Below are 8,024 nucleotides of genomic sequence, written 5' to 3' on the forward strand. Positions count from 1 at the left end.
AGACCAAGGCACATTGGTGCAGGAGATGCACCCAATACCCACAACCAAAGGGCTGGAATTGTGCCACCTTCAGTAGCCAACAATAACTTTGAGATCAAGAGTGGATTGATCTCAATGATACAAGCAAACAAGTTTCATGGGTTGCCAATGGAGGATCCACTAGATCACCTTGATGAGTTTGACAGAATATGTGGACTCACTAAGATCAATGGAGTGAGTGAAGATGGATTCAAATTAAGACTCTTCCCATTTTCTCTTGGAGACAAAGCTCACCTTTGGGAGAAGACTCTTCCTACTGGAGCTATCACCACATGGGATGCATGCAAGAAAGCTTTTTTGGCCAAGTTCTTCTCCAATGCAAGGACTGCTAGCCTGAGGAAAGAGATTTCTGGGTTTGCTCAAAGGAATAATGAGAGCTTTTGTGAAGCTTGGGAGATGTTTAAAGGATTCCAAACTCAGTGTCCTCACCATGGCTTCAGCAATGAGTCACTTCTAAGCACCTTGTATAGAGGAGTGCTTCCCAAGATAAGAATGCTTCTTGACACAGCCTCTAATGGCAATTTCCTCAACAAGAATGTGGAAGAAGGATGGGAATTAGTTGAGAATCTTGCTCAATCTGATGGCAATTATAATGAGGACTATGATAGGACCATAAGGAGCTCCTCAACTGATCAAGAGGACAAGTATAAGAAGGATTTGAAGATGGTCAATGAGAAGCTTGACAAGATCCTCCTCAGCCAATCCAAGTCCATTCACTTCATTGGTGAAGAGGAAGCTCCAGTTCAAGAGGGGGAGCCTGAATTTGCTGAGTTATGCTACATGCAGAACCAGGGAGGATTCAAAGGCTACAACCAAGGAGGTTTCAAGAACAACAATCTCTCTTATAGGAGCACCAATGTGGCCAACCCTCAAGACCAGGTCTATCCACCTCCTCAACCTCAACAACAACAAAACTACATCCCCAAGCAACAACACCAAGTGTTCCAGCCCCAATTGTGTCCCCCACCAGGGTTTCAGACTAACCAAGGCCAGGAACAAGACTTAAGAGCAATGATGCAACAGTTGTTGATTGGGCAAACACAAGGCAAGATTGAGACAACAAACAGGATTGCTGAGCTGAACAAGAGGATAGATGATATTTACAATGAACTTCATGACAAGTATGACACACTGACATCCAGGATGGTGACTATGGAGATCAACCAAGCTTCTGCATCAAAGAATGACCATAACAAGGGCACAGCCATTGTACAAAGTACTGAATTTGCCAATGCTATCAATCTTCGCAGTGGGAGAGTCTTACCAACACGGCTAGGATCACATCCCAACACTGAGGACAGTGGAATTCAAGAAGGGGAGGGTTTCCAACAGGAAGAAACTCAGGATGAACACACCATTGAATTCGACGTACCACTCGACCACTCACTCGACCGAGTAGGTGGTCGAGCACCCGATCGAGCTGATTCTCAAGGGAAAATCAGTCCAGTTACCTCCAAAGAAAAGAAAGTCCGGTTCATTCCTCCTCCTTACAAGCCTCCACTACCTTTCCCAGGAAGATTTAAGAAACAGATGGTTGAAAAATACAAGGCATTGTTTAACAAACAAGTTAGAGAGATTGAGCTTAGGATGCCTCTAATAGATGCCTTTGTGATGATTCCTCCTTACCAAAAATTCTTGAAAGATGCTGTGATGGAAAGGATCAAGGAAGTTCAAGGGATGGTGATTCTCAGCCATGAGTGTAGTGCCATAATCCAAAAGCAAGTGAACCCTCAAAAGCTAAGAGATCCTGGTTCCTTTACTCTACCTTGCTCTATAGGGCCCTTAACCTTCAATAGATGCCTTTGTGATTTGGGAGCCTCAGTGAGCCTAATGCCTCTATCAGTTGCTAAGCGCCTAGGGTTTACAAGGTATAAGCCATGCAACATCTCCCTAATCCTCGCTGATAGATCAATAAGATTACCACATGGTGTTTTGGAAGATCTACCAGTTAGAGTTGGAGCAGTGGAAGTCCCAACAGACTTTGTAGTCTTGGAAATGGATGAAGAACCAAAAGATCCTTTGATCTTGGGGAGACCTTTCCTAGCTACAGCAGGAGCAATAATTGATGTGAGACAAGGGAAGATTGATCTCAACTTGGGAGAAGACCTCAAAATGACATTTGACATTGTAGAGGCTATGAAGAAACCAACAATTGGAGGACAAATCTTTTGGGTTGAAGAGTTGGACAACTTGTCAGGAGAATTGATGGAAGAGCTAGCAGAACAAGATCACCTTAGAACTGTTTTGACCAAAAGTGGAGAGGAAAGGTTTATCCATGAAGAGGCTAAGGCCTATGAAGATATATTGGACTCATGTGAAGAATCACACCATCCAGAGGTCTTTGAGGGGTTACCAGCATTAAGAGAGGAAGTTTGGGCAGTTCAAACAGCAGATACGGATAGCTCGACCACCCACTCGAGCACACACTCGGCCGAGCACCAACACTACTCGACCGAGTGCACTTCCGAATCCCATACAGACGACTGGTCTGAACTGAACGCACCAAAAGTAGAGCTAAAACCTCTCCCTTCTGGGCTAAGGTACGTCTTTTTAAGTGAGAACTCTACTTATCCTGTGATAGTAAATGCTAACTTGAGTAGGAAAGAGCTTGATTTGCTAGTTGTTGAGCTAAGGAAGTTTAGAAAAGCTATTGGTTATACTTTGGATGACATTAAAGGAATTTCACCTAGTCTTTGCATGCATAGAATCCACCTTGAAAATGAATCCTACTCTAGTATTGAACCTCAAAGAAGGCTTAATCCCAACCTAAAGGAAGTAGTCAAAAAGGAAATTCTAAAATTGCTTGGAGCTGGTGTGATCTATCCTATCTCTGATAGTACTTGGGTCTCACCAGTCCACTGTGTCCCTAAAAAAGGAGGAATCACTGTAGTAAAGAATGATCATGATGAGTTAATTCCCACTAGAACCATAACAGGACATAGAATGTGCATTGACTATAGGAAGCTTAATTCTGCTACTAGGAAAGATCATTTTCCTCTTCCATTTATTGATCAAATGTTGGAAAGATTAGCCAATCATACTCATTACTGTTTCTTGGATGGATATTCTGGATTTTTCCAAATTCCTATTCATCCCAATGATCAAGAGAAGACAACATTCACATGTCCATATGGTACCTTTGCATATAGGAGGATGCCATTTGGATTATGTAATGCTCCAGCTACCTTTCAAAGGTGCATGATGTCAATCTTCTCTGATCTTATTGAGGATGTGGTCGAAGTTTTTATGGATGACTTCTCTGTCTATGGAGATTCCTTTTCTTCTTGTCTTACTAATCTATGCAGAGTTTTAAAGAGATGTGAGGAGACAAATCTAGTCCTAAATTGGGAAAAATGTCACTTCATGGTTGAAGAAGGGATAGTTCTTGGTCATAAGATTTCAGAGAAAGGTACTGAGGTTGACAAAGCAAAATTGAAGTCATGGTTCAACTTCAACCACCAAAAACAGTTAAGGACATAAGAAGCTTTCTTGGTCATGCTGGATTTTATAGAAGGTTCATCAAGGATTTCTCAAAGATAGCTAGGCCATTGACAAGGTTGCTTTGCAAGGAGACTGAGTTCAACTTTGATGAAGATTGTTTGAAGGCTTTCAAGGAGATCAAGGCTGCTCTAATATCAGCCCCAATAGTCCAAGCTCCAAACTGGGATCTTCCATTTGAGATTATGTGTGATGCTTCAGACTTTGCAGTGGGGGCAGTTCTGGGACAGAAAAAAGATAAGAAGCTGCATGTTATTCACTATGCAAGTAGGACCTTGGATGAAACTCAAGGAAGATATTCAACAACAGAGAAAGAGATTCTAGCAGTGGTCTTTGCCTTTGAAAAATTCAGAAGCTACTTAGTAGGGTCCAAAGTAATTGTGTACACTGATCATGCTGCTTTGAGGCACATCTACTCAAAGAAGGACACAAAACCAAGGTTGCTAAGATGGATTCTGCTTCTCCAAGAGTTTGACATGGAAATAGTTGATAAAAAAGGGATTGAGAATGGAGTAGCTGATCATTTGTCTAGAATGAGGATAGAGGAGGACATTCCAATTGATGATTCAATGCCTGAGGAGAAGCTGATGCTGATAGGGACAACTCGGCCTCCAACTCGACCGCCCACTCGAGCATGCACTCGATCGAGTATGTTTGGGCACACGATCGAGCAGGATGAGATGGAGGAGTGGATGGCCCTTGAAAGTGAAGATTTACCTTGGTATGCTGACATAGTTAATTACAAGGTGTGTGAAGAAGTCCCAGCAGATATGGACCCTTATAAGAAGAAAAAGCTCCTCAAGGACATCAATGGGTACTATTGGGATGAACCTTACTTATACAAAAAGGGATCAGATGGGTTGTTTAGAAGGTGCATAGCAGAAAATGAAGTTGAAGGAGTGCTAGGGCATTGTCATGGTTCCACTTATGGAGGCCATTTTGCAACTTTCAAAACTGCCCAGAAAGTCTTACAAGCTGGTCTATGGTGTGATGCTTGCCAAAGAATGGGAAATATCACAAGAAAGAATGAAATGCCCCAAAACCCAATTCTGGAAGCTGAGATATTTGATGTGTGGGGAATTGATTTCATGGGACCTTTTAATCCTCCTTCAAATGGGAATGTCTACATATTAGTGGCAGTGGATTATGTCTCCAAGTGGGTAGAGGCTATTGCCAGCCCTACTAATGATCACAAAGTGGTGCTTAAACTTTTTAAGACCATAATCTTCCCAAGGTATGGAATTCCAAGAGCTGTGATTAGTGATGAAGGAACACACTTCATTAACAAGATCTTTGAAGGAATGCTAAAGAAGTATGGAGTCAAACACAAGGTGTCTACAGCCTACCATCCCCAAACAAGTGGACAAGTTGAAGTGTCAAACAAACAAATCAAGGCCATTCTATCAAGAATAGTAGGAGCAACAAGAAAGGATTGGTCTAGTAAACTTGATGAAACACTTTGGGCCTATAGAACAGCTTTCAAGACACCTATAGGAAGAACCCCATTCCAACTGGTCTACGGCAAGTCTTGCCATCTCCCAATTGAAGTTGAGTACAAAGCCCTATGGGCAATCAAACTTTTGAACTTGGATCTTGAGACAGCACAAGCTAAGAGAAACCTTGATCTGCATGAGCTTGAGGAAATCAGATTGGAAGCTTATGAAAACTCCAAAATCTACAAGGAAAGAACTAAAGCCTTCCATGATAAGAAGATTCTCATCAAGGACTTACAGGCTGGAGACCAAGCTTTGCTTTACAATTCAAGACTCAAGTTATTCCCTGGGAAGTTGAAAAGTAGATGGGGAGGCCCTTTTAAGATAAAGGAGATCCTACCATATGGGGCTGTCACACTTCTCAACAAGGATGGTAGTGAGTTCACAGTCAATGGTCAGAGAGTTAAGAAGTATTTAGGAGAAAAGGAAACACCTGAGAAGTTCACAATGCTTCTCCAAGATGCTCCACAAGCCTAAAAAGGATACCAAAGTCAAGCTTAGTGACTTTAAACAAGCTCACTAGGGAGGAAGTCCCTAAGGTATCCATGTACATATTGTTTAAGGTTTTTGGTATTTTGATTTTTGTTTTGGTATTTTCATGATCAGGGAAGCAAGGGAGACCAGATAGAAGAGGAAAAGAAGACTTGTGGTCCAGCTCGACCCCCCCACTCGAGCACGTACTCGACCGAGTCCCGGTCGATCCCCATCATCGAGCTGCCCCAATCTCCACCTCCAAGTCACCAACAAGACCCCAACTACTCCTATGACAGCATGCAGATGGATGTGGACAACTACTTCCACAATCCCTAAGGTACCACTATCACCTTCCCTTGTAGATATCATTGCATTTGACATTGTGTTTTGTTTTTTTTTGTTTTTCATCTTGAATCCTCAATCAAATTTCTTTCACACAGGGACTGTGTGATTTAAGTTTGGGGGAGGGTTTGAGATAGCATTTGACATTGTGTTTTGTGATTCTTATTTCAAATTTTTAGCATAATCCTGTTAATACTTGCATAGCATCTAAGGCATAGAAAAACCCTAAAAATTTGAAAATTTTTGCAAAAATCTTTATAAAAAAAAAAGAAAAGAGTGTTCATGTAGTTTGCACTGCACATTAGGATCTTGTTTAGCATGTTTCATGTAGGATTGTATAGTACTTGCATTAGGGATCTATGATGAGTATTCCCTTGTTAGCTTGTTTATTCACTAGACTAGGATCAATGCCCAAGTTAATAGTACTTTGATGCTAGTTGAGTGGTTAGAATAAGATTGAACCAGGCCTTGAATTCCTACATTGCATTTGGTCTAAATTGAAGCATGTTGAGATTTGAAACCATTTCCTATTTATAAGAACCTAGTATTGACTTTCAATTATCAATGTGTGCAATGCTTTAAACTCATGGATACCACATACATATTTGGATCATCTTCTTCCTTTTTACCACTCTTGTTGATCCAAGTAGCTGATTTCCTCATTAAGAATCAGTTCCCCTACCCCTAAACCAAACCTTCTTTCAAGCCATGTTTATTCTTGTGTGTGTGAGGCCTATTTTTGGGATTGAGCTTGGTAGAAAGTGTTAGGTTTGAACTGACAAGAGTAAAGCCTTGTGTAGTTCTAGTTTGCATTTTTCAAACTAGATAGGACTAGGTGGTTCACTTGTTGGGTTTGGGACTTGGCTGTTATGAAAAGAAAAGAGGAAAAAGAGAAAGAAAAGGTTAGAGTCTTTAGGAGGGGAATGTGTTTAAGAAAATTTAAAGTCTAGTGAAAGAATGGGAAGAATAAGGTTGTTTAAAAATGGTTCTAGTTAAAGAAAAGAAAGAAAGGAAAGAGAAGTCTAGCAAAATGCTTATATGTCTTAAGAATAAGAAGAAAAGAGAACCATAGCAAATAAGTAAGAATCCCCCATTCCACTAGAAAGATCAAATAAGAAACCTCTCCTAAGACTTTAAAACCAAAAGAGAAAAGGGTGAAAAAGAAGAAAAAAAGTTAAAGGGTAGCACTAGGTCCAATTGGGTTTAGATTGATAGGATAAACACTTTGGGTGCCTTTGGGTAGACAAGGTTTTGCTCTTGTATGTGTCTAAGTGTTCTTACCTTTAGCATTATTCTAAAGCTCAATCCATTTTTTATGAGAGAACCTTGATATTGATAAGCCCTACTCTAAAAAGAGACCATCATTGTCTCTAAACCTTTTACTGCCAAGCCAAATGAGTTTAAGCATTGCATAGAATTGATTCATGTTCTTGATTAATGAATGTTAAAGGAAATGGTTGATTTGAATGCATGTGGATGTCTAAGGCTCAAATCAGTGAAGGTTGTGATATGCTTGTCTAAAGTCTTTAAGTATAGCTCATTCAACTTGCATCATAGTACTAGTAACTTGGACATTGATTCTAGATAGTCTATTTGCAAGCTTTAGGAGCTGAGATCCCACTTTCAAACCTCACCTACCTTCTTTTGTCTTTGATTATTTGCTCGAGGGCAAGCAAAGACTAAGTTTGGGGGTGTTGATGTTCATATATTTTACCTTGTTTTCCCTTAGTTTATTCACAACTTTTGCATCTTTTGCTATCCATTTAGGCCATTATTGTGTAGCTTTAGGACTAATCATGCATTAGAGTGTAGTTGCATTGCATTTGCATCTTTTCATGCATAAACTGGTGATTTTGGAGCTTAAGGAGCATGGAAGCAATGCTGAGGAGAAGTGAAGCTGTCCGGAGGAGAAAACAAGAGAGTTAAGGCTGTAGAATCAAGGTCCGGAGTCCAACTCGACCGCACCACTCGACCGTGTGCTGAGGAGGACTCGACCGAGTGGAGAATGCACGAGAGAAGCCAGCTCGACCAGCCACTCGACCGAGCACTGGTCGAGTTGACCGAGCCGTTAACCACTTTGACTTTTTGTATTTTTAGGGCTTCCACCTCACCTCCTATATAAGGCCCTTGTACTTGCAGCCACAGAGGAGTCCAGCTTTTTAGAGAGTCTAAAACCTA

The 8,024-nt window shown here is 41.0% G+C and overlaps 1 non-coding gene across 1 annotated transcript; it reads right to left on the reverse strand.

Annotated features, from left to right (window-relative positions):
* Positions 1-369: 369 nt before the first annotated feature.
* On the reverse strand, positions 370-476 carry LOC147950123 (small nucleolar RNA R71). Its single transcript, XR_015565346.1, has one exon. It is a non-coding gene; the product is annotated as a small nucleolar RNA R71 (small nucleolar RNA).
* Between the last annotated feature and the right edge of the window lie 7,548 nt (positions 477-8,024).

This window comes from Camelina sativa, chromosome 1, assembly GCF_030686135.1.
Source record: "Camelina sativa cultivar CO46 ecotype springtype chromosome 1, ASM3068613v1".
Lineage (NCBI taxonomy): Eukaryota > Viridiplantae > Streptophyta > Magnoliopsida > Brassicales > Brassicaceae > Camelina > Camelina sativa.